The sequence below is a fragment of the Chamaea fasciata genome, unplaced genomic scaffold (assembly GCF_029207755.1).
Source record: "Chamaea fasciata isolate MVZ Bird 193981 ecotype frontalis unplaced genomic scaffold, bChaFas1.0.hap1 SCAF_2, whole genome shotgun sequence".
Classification (NCBI taxonomy): Eukaryota; Metazoa; Chordata; class Aves; order Passeriformes; family Sylviidae; genus Chamaea; species Chamaea fasciata.
The window spans coordinates 85,566,364-85,580,345 of record NW_027094087.1 but is presented as its reverse complement, the minus strand read 5'-3'; the positions used below and the strand labels follow the sequence as shown (position 1 = coordinate 85,580,345).

At 40.8% G+C, this 13,982-nt stretch overlaps 1 protein-coding gene across 1 annotated transcript in view; it reads left to right on the top strand.

Annotated features, from left to right (window-relative positions):
- AFF3 (ALF transcription elongation factor 3) overlaps nucleotides 1-13,982 on the top strand; it is a 315,602-nt gene that overhangs the window by 103,920 nt on the left and 197,700 nt on the right. The window lies entirely within an intron of this gene.

Sequence of the window (13,982 nt, the reverse complement as noted above, 5' to 3'; positions counted from 1 at the left end):
CATCCAGTAAGGCTGCAGCCAGCATTTGAGGACAAAAAAAGATGGTTAGGACCTCTCTACGGCATTATGGTCATAAAGTGCCATCCATGTAGCGTTACATAGGAAACCCTAGTGAGCTGTCAGTCTCCTGGGATAGTTCAGGTGAATCTTTCCATATGGGTGCTGTCATAAAGAAATCAAGCACTGACTCAGATCATCACATGTGATATGTGATCCTTGGCAACTACATCATTGACCACTAGTATGACAGAAGTCTGTGAGAGAAATGCTGGGATATTCCTTAGGTGCTTCAGAAAGAGCAGGGTTAATTAAAACTATTTGATTTCCACTACCAGGTAGCAAATTTTGTCAGAGGGTTCTCTATCCATGTCTAATAATAAAAAGATGCATTCTACCTCACTTCAAAAAATCATGTAAGTGGATACATAAACATGTGTATTTATATCTGTCTAAATATATATATATCTCATATGTGCATGAATAGACATATGGAATCATAAAATGGTTTAGATTAGAAGGGACCATTAAAGATCATCTAGTCCAGCCTTCCCTTGTAATGGACAGAGACACCTTTCACTAGACTGGGTTGTTTAAACCCCTATCCAGGCTGGCCTTGAACCCTTCCAGTGATTGAGTATGTGCAGCCTGTCTGGGCAAGCTGTTCCAGTATCTCACTACCCTCACCAGAAAAAAAAATTCTTCCTTATATCCCATCAAAACCGAAAATGGTTTTCGGTTGAAAACCATTAATCCTTATCCTGTCACTACAGGACCTGATAAAATGTCTTTCTCCATTGTTCATAAAGTCTTCTTTATATATTGAAGGACACATAAGGCCTTCCCGAGCCTCTTTTCCTGGCTGAACAGCCTCAACTTTTTCAGCCTGTCTTCATATGAGGGATGCTCCAGCCCTCTGAATATCCTCATGGCCCTCTGGATGCCAACAGGCGCATCTCCTTCCTGTGCTGGGGACCCTAGAGCTGGATGCAGGATGCAGTGCTCCAGCTGGGATCTCACCAGAGCATAGTGGACCTGCTGGCCACACTGCTTTTGATGAAGCCCAGGATACACAGTTGGCTTTCTGTGCTGCAAGTGCACCTTGCCAGCTCATATCTAATTTTTTGTGTTTCACTATCCCCAGTTTTTTCTCCTCAGGGCTGCTCTCAATCCATTCTCAATCCATATGTGTTTGTGTATACATAGGATATCTCAGGAAAAGCAAGTAAATGTGTTGCAGTCCCTCCTTTTATCCTTTCCTATAATCCATTGATTAATTGTTTGTTGGAAGGAAAATCAGAAACCAGAATTCTTCACTGGATGAGTGCCATGACCACCAAGCCAGACAATTATTTTCTTGTCATTGAACACAGGCTTTGTTTTACTGCATGTCTTGTCATGAGAACTTTGCTGAATAAGCACCTACTTTTACATTAGACATTGTGTGATAACGAGAAATTTCCATCATCTAAGAAAACATACTGAATGTTTTTGAGGATATAGTTAATATTAGTATCTCTGTGTCAGTCTATTCAGTCTGTGTTTTGATGTTCTGTTCAGTCCCAAAAAAGTGTTCCCCTTCTACCATACCCAAAGCATCAGTTCACAGAGCTGAATTTGGGATTTGACCACAGTTTGGTAGACGATTTTTCTGAAATTTCTAAAATAAAAGGGGGGGAAAAAGCAGAAGAAAACAAGTCCAGCATTCAGGGAGCTGAATTATGAGTGTCTCACTGCCACACACTTTCTCTGGGGGAGGTCAAGCATCACTGACTGTGCTGGCATCTACTCAGAGCTGAGCACATAAGCATCAAATCCACGGAGGCTTATGCTGAGATGGCATCAACCTCCAGGAAAGTACGCTTTTCCTTCATACAAGAGAATCCTGTGCATGTGGGTGCCTGTGAGTATGATCTCAAGCATTTTTAAATATGCATAAGAACTTAATTTTTTTTTTTTTTTTTTTAATTGTCAGAGGAACCAGTGTTAACTCCTGCTGGTGGTAAACAGACCTCTCTGGAGCTGTCTGAATCCCTTCCCTCCTTCCACTGCTATACAATTTATAATGCTCCCAGGCTACTTTTAGCCAGTTGCTGTAGTGAATTGGAGGAAATCAGTTCAGGAAATAACCATTAACTGATTTGTTTTGCTTAAAACTCAGAAGGTTCAGTTCCACTATCATCAGTCAGCAGCAGTAGGGAAGAAGAAAAGGAGGCACAGGGCATTTGAGTAAGTTATACGTGCTTTATTTCAGTTCTCTAACCAAAGAAAAATACATTAAAAATGTATAAGAATTAGCTGAAAGTGAAAATACAAGGAGTGGTTTTTTTCATTAAAATGAAAAACTAGAGGAATTGTTTCTCATGAAATGAAGCATCCTACTCAAACCCAAAGGTAAAATGCTGCTGTAGAACACACCTGTGCTGAAAGCAAAGGCTCAGTCAAATTAGACTGATAAAACGGGATGAGGAACAGATGGTACAGGTACCTCTACCTAAAGGCATTTGAGGGGACAGTATGACTGCAAGCCTGCAGTACACTTCAGAGAGGACTGAGAAGGATTTTCCACTCTTTCCTTTGACACACTTCTACTGTCTCCTTGCAAACTGGTGCCTGGCATGGAGAACAGAGCCCAGGCATTCTGTGTCCTGAGTGAATTCCCCATAAAGCAAGGGAGTTATTTACTAGCTCTCTTTCATACTGAGTATTCAGTGGGGGAAAAAAAAAAGAAAAAAAAAAAAAAAAAGTGGAACAGCTTTGACAGGAAGAGATTGCACATGTCCCATCTTCACATTGCTGAGTGGGAGTTCAGTCTTGCTGTTATTGGGACCAGGATGGATCTAAATGTAGCACTCTGGTCTTCCTGAGGAGCATCTAGTGAGCACGCGACATGCACGGCAGGGCCAGGCTCACTCACTTACTTCTGTGGAAGATTTTCCATTTTTGCACCCTACTTAAACATGCAGTGAACCAGAAAGTGAAAGAGTGATGACCTAGGCTCAAATCCCTGCTTGCAATCAATCAAGTTGCTGAGTATATTTGCTGGTTCTCATAGCTACTGTGTGCTAAAAGTGGGGCTAATGGTAAACAGTTTGCCATCAATGTAAATGTATACCTGATTTTCTTTTCACCTTAAACAATTTAATAAGTTTATAAACAGTTCTGTGAAGGCCAGCATTGAAATTTGAAGTTCAGTCAAATATTTCTACACTAAAATTTTGAATCTCTTGTCTTGAGAATGTGATCCAGGCCTCCTAGGACTTCACAGATAAACTGCTGAATTTTCATGCAGAAACAGCATGAATAGCTGTAAGCCCTTGTGCAATATGGTCCAAGCATGATATTCCTGCCAATAAGTTGCAGAAAGCAAGTCCAGGTTTTTATTCTTAGAGAGAGAAATTGTGGTTTTTCAGGTGATGAAATTTATTATGCCTCCATTTCTATTGCTCTTCACCAACCTCCAGATCTAAACAAAGCAGTAATTCAAAGGTTCCATCCAGCACTGTGACCTTGACCTGTGGTCCTATTAGGCAGGCCACAAAACTGATCAGGAATTTCAACCAGTACTGTGAGAATTTGGCAATGTAATGGGGAAATCATTATCTAAATCTTGTATTGTATTCACTCCAGTACGAGGGGTAGGTTTTTACTATATTCAGTCTGGAATTGGAGTGATGACACTGTGTTTTAGGGTGGTCACACATGTTATTTTTAAATTCTTGATAGTCATTAAATTCTATTTTAGAGGGAGTTATCTTTCATTCCTGTCTTTAAATATTTTATGTAGTTATTTCAAAGTTTTAAGGGTCAACAGTTGAATGTGAGCCCTCAAAATCATTCACAGGTCACTGTGTATTCATAACACTTCTAGTTCAAAAATACATCAATGAACATACTGCAAATGTACCTAGAGACCATTTACCATGACCATGAGAGTCACCAGTGTTCACTGGAGCAGAAATGAGAAAGAAATCACAGCAGTAGCAAGGCCAAAATAGAGAACATATTTAGAAGAGAGTTTGATGCATCTTTTCCCATTTGAAAGTGATGAACTAGTATAGATCTCTCTTCTAATCAAGTAACCGTGATATTTTAAAACATTGTGACATCTGAGATTTGAATGCGGTTCAGAATCCCTGTGTCATTTCAGAATCCCTGTCCCAGTTAAGAATCATGAGCTTTTAGGCTCACTGCTACATACCTGCTTGGGAAGAGGTAAAACTGAAAAGTTGAACTGAAAATCTGATCCTCTAAGTACCGTTCATTCTGCTACTAAATACTGACTTCTCCCCCACCAGTAAACTGGTATGAAAAAGACAATTGAAAAGTAAAAACTAAATTGTGCATTTCTTAGGTGAAGACACCATTGATAAAGTGCTGTGCTGTTTCATGCATTCATATTCATTCTCATATTTTAAGAGTTATGCCTCAAATAATTTATAGATGCAAACATTTGGGAAGGGAGAGTTTTTATATTTCTCAATGATAAAATCAAGGCCTGTCTCCAGTAGAAACATTGTATTTCTTCTTAGAAATACCGACACTTCTTCATCTGTGAAAATGTGAAAAAATCTGCTGGATGGAAGCATTAACTAAATGCCTAGAACACAATCTCATTTGCTAAAAAATGCAGGCACTTGAGTATTTATGGATGTTACTCTCCAAGAAGTCTTAGATTGTGGGACATTCTGGGGGTGCTCTGTCTAGGGCAAGGAGAAACTCCTCTCTGCATCTGTCACTGGGTAGAATGTCAACAGGGTTGATGCTCTGCTGGCTCCCACTGTGTGATCCTCTTCTTGATACGGTCACCTCTAGTGTCGACAAGGTGGTCCAACCTGCCTCTGCTGAGTTTCCTGACAACTCTGTGGGGTAGTTTCCAGACAGCTGTGAACCAGTTGGACATCACCCACTTGTATTCAGTTATATTAAGATTATAGAATCACAGAATCATGTAATTGTTTGGGTTGGAAGGGTCTTCAAAGACCATCTAGTGCCAACCCTCCTGCCATGGGCTGGGCCACTTTCCACCAGGCCAGGTTGCTCAAAGCTCCATCCAACCTCACCTTGTTATGCATTAAGAATATATATGTGTCTGTGTCTATAAGCTGTATAGGGTTTTCATTTGAAAATGTGGAAATTGTGAACATTTACATCAAAATAAATCAATGCAGTTCATACTGGTTTCGGAAATAAGAAAAATAAAATGTACCCCGATCTCTTCTCAAGCTGCCCACATCCTGTTGGTGAGCTCACTTGACCAAGGGTATCCTCTATGTGCTAAAAGAGGCAAAGGATTTTAAATGGTCAAATTGTAAACAAAGGATCTTTATATGGTAAATGTGAAGTAGAATAAATTTTTTAAAATAATAGGAGAGAAGTACCAGATTGAACAAGCAGTAAATTATTTATTCCCTTTGGACAACTAAACTACTCTGAAAGAGAAAAGCTTTTATAAGAATTGATTGTGTACTAGCACATTATGACTGGAGCAATACCACACCATACTAGTTCTTCAGGGTTTTTATTTCTGTAATATTTTTATGTAATAGCCAAAACAATAAATAAACCCCAGAAATTTCTTTGTGCTCTTTGTGTGGTGGGATAATGCAGCACCCTTGTCAGGCAAGAAACTACACAGTCTGTCATTTATTCTTATTATTGGCTAATACAGTATCTGATGTGGGGATGTTAGTTCGTGAGAAATCTAGACAGGAAACAACATGAAAGGCTGTTAATCCCCATTAAGAAGAATAACAGTGTCATGAGAAATACGAGGACGCTGTTCCATTACGGGTGTTAAATGAGGGGGAATGCACCATCCTAAGAAGCTCTCACTATCATCCTTTCTATCTGCAGGTTTCCGTGAAAGTGCATTTATGACCCTTTGCGCAGCATTTGTCATCAAGAACATAACCTTTAGAAGGTTTCCCTAGTTAGCTCCTCTCTCTCCCCCTTTCTGACACCTGGCCCAGGTCACAGTGCATCTGGTCCTTACCACTGCAGGCAGAAGGAGGACACGGGAGATCTGTGTTTGCACACATCCAGTGCAAACACTGTTAGGATTACAGCCCCCAGGCACAGGGAGAGGACAGTGACTGCATGGAGGAGCAAGTTGTGACCTTCTGCTTGGTTTTGTCACGGTCTCTGACTGCTCAGGAAGAGCTCCTGTGTTTGAGACCAGGAGTTTAAATATCACAGTTTGATCATTAATTGCTGTGCAGGCGCTAACCCTAAATCAAAATCTATAAAATGACAGCCATAAACTTAGGAATACAGATTTTACTGCTGACCCCTTGGTGGTATCATGGCCAATTAAAATTGTTAAGGTGTGTTCACTATGCTCCCTGGAACCTGAAGTTCAGTTCTGTTTCCAATACATAATTTGCAAATGCTACTGCTTTGAATATTATATATGTGTAGGAGACTGAAAATGTCTGTAACCTCAGGATAATTAGGGAAAGTAGTTAAAATAGGACACTGGGATGCATAGAAATATATCACTGTCAGCCCCTTTTTTCAGAAAGTACTATTTCAAAGAATAAATTTTTAAAAGCATTTATAAAAAATGACCTTTAATTTTTTAGAGATGGGTCAAAATTGTGTTTTCAATCTACTACATTATAGATTCATTCTGCTGTCTTGTGTATCTAAAAACTTGATTTCTTGATGGATCCTGATTGTTCTATAATTCTATATACATATTAATTTCTAACAGTTTGAAGCTCATCTGCTATAAACTTTTGCCTCATTAGATAGTGCTTGAAAAACAAACTTTATATAGTTAAAACAAAAAAAGCTTTTTATCATATTTTTAACAGGATCATTAGTTAAATAAAAATCTGAAAATCTTCTGAAGAAACTAATAATTTTTTTTTTGCTGTGGCAAGACAGGGTTGTGACTCATTGCTAATAATTTGTACTAATCCAAATTATGAAGTGACATTTACAGACTGTTTTTGGCATAATACATAAAATTTTAGCTAAAGGTAGAACTACTGATTTGCACTTTGGCTGGAAAATACTTTTTTATTGGTCATAGTGGTTCCCACTCTAAGAATTTAATAACGCCACGTTGTTGGGTTAAGTTAATAAATGGGAAGCTAAATTTTATAGACTAATTACTTCCACTTTTCAAAGTTTACTTCTCTATAATAAGCAGAGCACAGCATTTTTGTATACACAGCACTTTCCATTTCTAAAAACTGTTACAGCATGTTTTGTCAAGGTAGTAGCAATACATTACATCTACATGGCACAACGCATGGAGAGTCCTATGGGTCGGGGAGCAGTGCCCAGAAGTCCTACCAATGCTGTCCATATGGAAATCCTAAAAACAGGGCTGTATTTTCAGGCTGCTCTCCTCCCCAGGTCCCTCTAGTCTGTGCATCTAAGTCTGGGCTGCTGATAGGTGCACTTAGCTACTCCAAATTCACTTGCTCGAGCCACTAGGGACCCTGGCAAGCTCCTTCAAGGCAAAGCCATCTGAGGTGCTGCCTGTTACTATCTTTCCCTTCCACTCTTTCTGCAGCAACAGGTCAGCAGTGAGAGCACTCACCTGGAAAAGAGAAAGCCCATTTTGAGTATCTCCTTAGTCTGACAGGTTTTTAGTCCATGTTGCCTGTCTGCTAGATGCTCTCAGCTTCTGCCAATTACTACTCCTTCCCTAAGGGCAGATGGCTCTGCATCTGTCCCCGCTGGTTTTTTTTTCTCTGTAATAGTGACTCTTCAGTCTGCTGGTAGTGTGTTCCTCAACCTTAACAAAGCATCCTTGCCATGGAGGCCCTGGCTAAAAGGAAGCACCATTCCCCTGAAGGTCATGTGTTTTGTGGTACCAGCCCTACAGTTTGTTACTAAAAGGCTCTTCACGGTGAGAAGAGCAGGCAGGGAATAGGCTGAGAAGCTCGTTGCAGGACTTTACCTCGGGCATGGGATGTGCACATCTCCAGAGCCTGAATAAAAAGGTGTCTGAGCCAATTCAGTGCAATCCTGGTGCCCACACTGGGTGATAACTGGGTGATAAATCCCATTACAGACCCAGTCAGTATTTTCCCTACTGGGGAACAACCCTTTTCCCCAAGGCAAGGAACATGGAAATACTTGTGACTTTGGTGGGAGGAAGTGGGGAGCACAGCAGCCCAATTTTGTTCATCTTGGTGCATCCAGTGGTAAAAAGGATGCAGTTTGTGCAGGGACAGGGAACTTCAAGGTGCTGAAAGTTCCCTCTAAAGTTCCCCAGCTCTCATGTGGCAGAGAGACTGAGGTGCCTGTGGCACAGTGGACTGGGTCTAAGTGACAAACTGCTCTTTTTGGGTTGTTGCTGGTTTGGGTTCTCTCTGTTTTTAATATGGGAACCTTCTTGGCTCATTTAGTTGTGTCAGTTCCATTTGTATATTCTAATTTGTCCAGTTATTGTGCTTTGTTTTGGTCTATTACATTTTGTTAAGTTATGCATTTTTATGGTTTTTTGTCCTACTGCTAGTAGGCTTAATGGTATGCTCAAAAATCATCATATAATTGGGATTAAACTTAATTTTTTTGTTGTTTGTGTATTTCACAGTAGTGAGTCTGTTTGTCTAATATAGTCAAATAAAGGTTAGAAAGAAAATAAAATCCAAGTACTTGTTACTATACAGAAGGGGAAAAACACCCAGTCTAAACGGTTGCAAATTTACTTCCCTGAGTGAAAAAAAGGCACGAGTAGTGCCCATAACATCTGATGTAAAGGCTATAAAATCATCTTTATCAAGGGCACATGAAGGAGGCTGAAATTTTGCATTTAATCTGAATGTCTACAGATCCTTCAGAAGTGACTGGCTTATAATATAAAATTAATTAACCATGATACAAAGGAGAAACAAGATGGACTGGAAACGGCTGTAAAGAGTTAGAAATATGCCATGTAGCCTACGATGTAATTATTCAGACATTTCAGTCAGGTAGGAGGGAGGATATTCAGGGAGATGTAGGCATGGCAGAGGTTGCAGAGTGCAGGGTAGTCACGGGAGAAGGCGTTTGCACTACAGATGTTGTGACCGTGCCTGGAGCTGATGGCAAGATGGGTTGTGCAGCTGTCAGGACCCACTCCTCTTGGTAAAGGGTTTGCTGTCCATCTCACCAGCTACTGATTCACTTCTGGGTCTCATTGTACCTTATATAATGGACTCTAAGAAGACCCAGATGTCCCAGTTTGTAAATTGTTGAGCATCTGAGCCTGAATGTCTCCCATACCGGTGTCCATTTCAAGGCCCCTGGGAAAAGAAATGTACCTCAGGGTGCCAGACCCTATTTAGTCTAGCATAGTGGATACAGGAAGAAAAGAGAGCACATGGCATCTGTGTCAACTATGACCCATGCTGAAGTCCCAGGGCATTTCCTGCTGCCTCTCAGCCGTCCATAGTCTGGGTGGGGTATGCACCAATAGGCAATACAGCACCCAGGACCACTGATCCCACATGGTTCAGAAGGAAAGTCATGCTTTTGAAGGGGAATAATAGGAGTTTTATGGGCCTGGATGTATTTGTGCCATTTAATTTGTTTGGCAAAAGTTTGTGCAGATAATCTATCTGAAGTGCACATCTCATGATGGAATAGGGTCTTTTATGTCCATAATGCATGACCATTATATTACAGTAACAGGCAGGACAAGGAAATAACAAATGGGAAGATAAGAGATTAGTACAGTCTTTTAAAAATGCCTGTTATTATTCAAAACTCTATAACTGTCATTGCTGAAGACAAACTATATTATAAAAACACAGTATAATATTACCTGAATTATGGAATCATGGCTTATGGAGGCATAAATACCATCATTCTGGCATTTCTGCTATGGTGTCAGTACACGGTCCTGCTTGTTCCATAGAATGTGGAAAAGCTAAATTAAGATTTCCTGACAACTTCTGATTCAGCAGTTTTTACAATAAGTAGAGGTTATAGCTACCTGAAAGCCTGTTTGAAATATGGAGAAAAAAAAAAAAAAAAAAAAAAAAAAAAAAAAAAAAAAAAAAAAAAAAGGAAAAGCGAAAAGAGAACATGAAAGAGAAGAGGAGAAGGCAAAGAAAAAGACCACAGATGTTAAAGAGAGGTGAAAGAGCACCTACTGGATGCTTCATCCAGTTGGCAGCCAGTCACTAGTGGGGTTCCCTATAGCTCAGTATTGCGGCCAGTCCTGTTTAATATCTTTATCCATGACCTGGTGTCTTGGTTTAGATAGACAGGTATCTGCTAGAGAAGATTGAAGTCTCTTTTGGAATGTAAGCTTCTCTTCTCCTTTTCTAAATTGTTATAAATTTGCAATTAAAAGGCTGTCAGGCAAAGATTTTGGGAGTAGGTATAGCAGTTCTTTACTAGGGATATAAAAATACAAATGTTGTAGTACAGAAGAACAAGAAAGTAAACAAACAAACAAGAAATCCTAGAAAACCTTGATAGAGTCAGAAATACAATCTGACGCCTTGTTGGTCAGGGTGTTGGAAGCAGTCCAAAGTAAGTCCTCATGGAGTTGCAGATGTTGTTCTGTTAGAGCAGAGATGGTCCCATCGAAAAAGAAGGGTCTAGTAATGGTGAGATGGGTCCGGTCTTTCTCCAGGGATCCAGTGGAAAACTGGATGACTGGCAACACTTGTGGCTCTTTTTTATCTAGGTGAAGATGGTTTGGCTCCTCCTCCCTGGGCAGAGCATCTTACAATAGTATGATGTAATATGTCATGTCATCAGTGAGCTTAAATGGTCCATTAGCAGAAGATATCCCCATGGGGGTAGTGGAACAATAAAGAGAGATAAGTGACAGTGCACCATCTGATAAGTAACACTGACCCACTCAGTTTCAATAGGTGGAATAGAATAACATTTTTTTGGTTACAAAACCCAAGACACTTGGAGAAGGGCATTGAGGGCACTCTCTGTCAGTTTGCAGATGACACCAAGCTGGGCGAGACTGTTCCTGCTGAAGGGCAGGAAGGCTCTGCAGAGGGATCTGGACAGGCTGGATCCAAGGGCTGAGGCCAAAAGTCTGAGGTTTAACAAGCTGCGGTGCCGGGCCCTACCCTTGGGTTACAAGAACCCCATGGTGCTACAGGCTGGGAGCAGAGTGGCTGGGAAGCTCCCCAGTGGAAAAGGACCTGTAGGTGCTAGTCAACAGCAGCTGAACATGAACCAGGGTGTGCCCAGGTGGCCAAGAAGGCCAGTGGTGACCTGGCCTGTATCAGCAATAGTGCGGCCAGCAGGACCAGGGTAATACTGAGCACTGGTGAGGCCTCACCTTGAATGCTGTGTCCAGTTCTGGGTCACTTACTATAAGAAGGACATTGAGGTGCTGCAGCATGTGCAGAGAAGGGCAGCGGAGCTGGTGAAGGGTCTGGAGCATAAATTTTAGAGGGAGCAGTTTTGAGGGAGCTAGGATGTTTAGCCTGGAGAAATGGAGGCTAAGGATGGGCCACTCTCTACAACCACCTGAAATGTTAGGTGGGGGTTGGCCTCATCTCTGAGGTAACAAGTGACAGAATGGGAGGAAATGGCCTCAAATTGCACCAGGGAAGGTTTAGATATGATATTAGGAAAAACTTCTTCACTAGAAGGGTTGTCAAGCATTGGAATGTACTGCTCAGGGAAGTGGTTGAGTCACCATTCCTGAAGGTAAAGACATCTAGATGTGGAGCCTGGGAACATGGTTTAGTGATGGACTTGGCAGTTCCAGGTTAATGGTTTGAGTCAATGATCTTAAGGGTCTTTATAAGCCTTAATGATTCTACTATTCCATGAGTAGCAGACTGAATGAAATCTGAGGCCAGCAAACATGGTTAAATTATAGTTACTATCCAGTTAACTCATACTGACTTGAACACACTTGGAAAGGGTGTTCAGCTGGCCTGGTTAATGAATAGTTCATGAACTGAAACTCTTCCTTCTCATGGAGAGGAGAACTGGGTGTGATTTGTACAGCTTAAATGCCTGAGCAAAATGCATTCATTTCAGTGGCTTCTAGCCAACTTGTGCAAATTATTTGGATTACTTAGATTAATCAATAAAGTTAATTTCCTGTCTCATCTGCCCATCTTCTAAACAGACCAGAACACATAGAGGAGAGGCAGAATTCCTCAGCTCCACAGCAATACAGGGTGTCAGTTTGAATGTTGGCACCTGCAGACAGATGCCTCTGGAAGGCAGCAGATTAACAAGTGAGACGTGAAGACCCAGTGTCACGTCAGGAACCTGCATGGCTGGTGAGGGGGACAGCTTGCAGCTTACAAAGAGTATGGGCACACATGCTCCAGAAAAGAGAGAGAGACTGTGATATTCAGGGAATCTTTTGAGCCTTTTTAACATAGAGATTCTTTGCATTTGTTGGCCAAAGTGAACTTCTTACAGCCTCTTCCCTCTGCATGAAAAGCTAATTCACTAAGAATACCAGTAAACTTTCTTGTCCATCAAATTCTTAAGAAATATAACTGGTATTTTAATATTATCTTGTGTACCTGCAACCATTTTTTTTTAACTACAGTTATTCACAGTATTTATTAATTATGTAAGTACCTTGCGATGTCATGTGGATTTCCTGGGGTTTGGATTAACAGTAACCAGTAAATTGGTAAGCCAGCTTGTCCTGCATAGTGCTACGGACTGATTTTCTTAACTTTTTGAAGTTATTGCCCAAATCTTTCCACACAAAGAACCAACTAATTCCCCCTTTTCCACTGTGGTTTGTAAAGATGGGATTCAACTGATCAGATTTCACTGCCGGCATCTGAACTAATTGTCTAGACTATCCTTGCTGTCACAGGAGAAAAAGGGGCCTCATCGGTCTCAGTTCACTTAAGGCAGACATTTAAAACAGACCAGATGAGTGACACATTCTCAGTGCACGTTTCTCTCTGGTGATTCATGTGAATCAGGATGCTGTGAGTGTGGATGTTTCAATGTAAGTGAATCTGTACCACCTGCGAGTGACATCTGCAGGGGGAGGATGATCCCCCTTTAGCAAGGATTGCAGGTATAAGGGGCCTTACTGAACAAAACAGGTTTTGATAAATAATTTCCTGCCAAATTTCTTATAAACCCTTTGTCTCCAGAAGAAGCATGCATTTCAGAATGATTCTTACATGAATGATTCTGGGCTTCTTTTGGACTAGTTTGGGTTTTGAGGAGGGAGCTGTTTTGCTTTCCTTCTTGTTCTTCCCTTGAAATGCTTAACTGTGGTTTGTTCAGCCAGAGTTTCTTGTGTGTCTGTTGCACAAATGTTCATGTGCAAAGCATAGTAGTCCTTGAAGTCATGGCACTGACTTTCATTGCTTTTTAAAGACCCTTTAGGAGATTCCTAGAATCAGCTTGGGACCAGGAAGAAATAGTGCTGTGAATATTCACGTTTTAACACAAGATGTCATTCAGTGGAGTAACATCTGCTGCTTCCTTAATGTGCTGTTTTTTCCAGGAAACAGAATCAGTAACAGTTAAGTTTTATCTTGAATTTGTGCTGATAGTGTGATTCTTCAGATGAGAAGGGGAGAGTTTATCTGAATAGCCAGGAGCAGTGAAGAGCTCTTCAGTTTCTGGAGGCATTATCAAAAAGTTAAGCAGCCTTTACATTGCTGCTAACTAAAAGAAAATCAGCACCAACTATATCAAAGAAAGAAGTGTCAAAATAAGCCCTACCTCTGGGAGGCCAGTTGAGTGGATCCAAGAACAGATGTCATCCTTGCTAAATAGCTCAGACACTTGCCATGGGTTTTGCAGTCTGTGTATACAAGAGCAAAATTCTGCCTTTTTGCTGTCCTGCTGGTAAACAGGGCCAGATACTTAATGACCTACTTTTTATTATTTGGTAAAACAACATGTATTATTCAGCAGGCTTCCCAATTAATTGATTTTCTGCTATTTGAGATATAAGAATTCAAGCTAATAACATAGATGGTGTTCATGATGGTAACACAGGCAGATAATGCTAGGAGGGAAGATTCAGGGATTTTTGGTTTTTAACTGATGCAACGAAG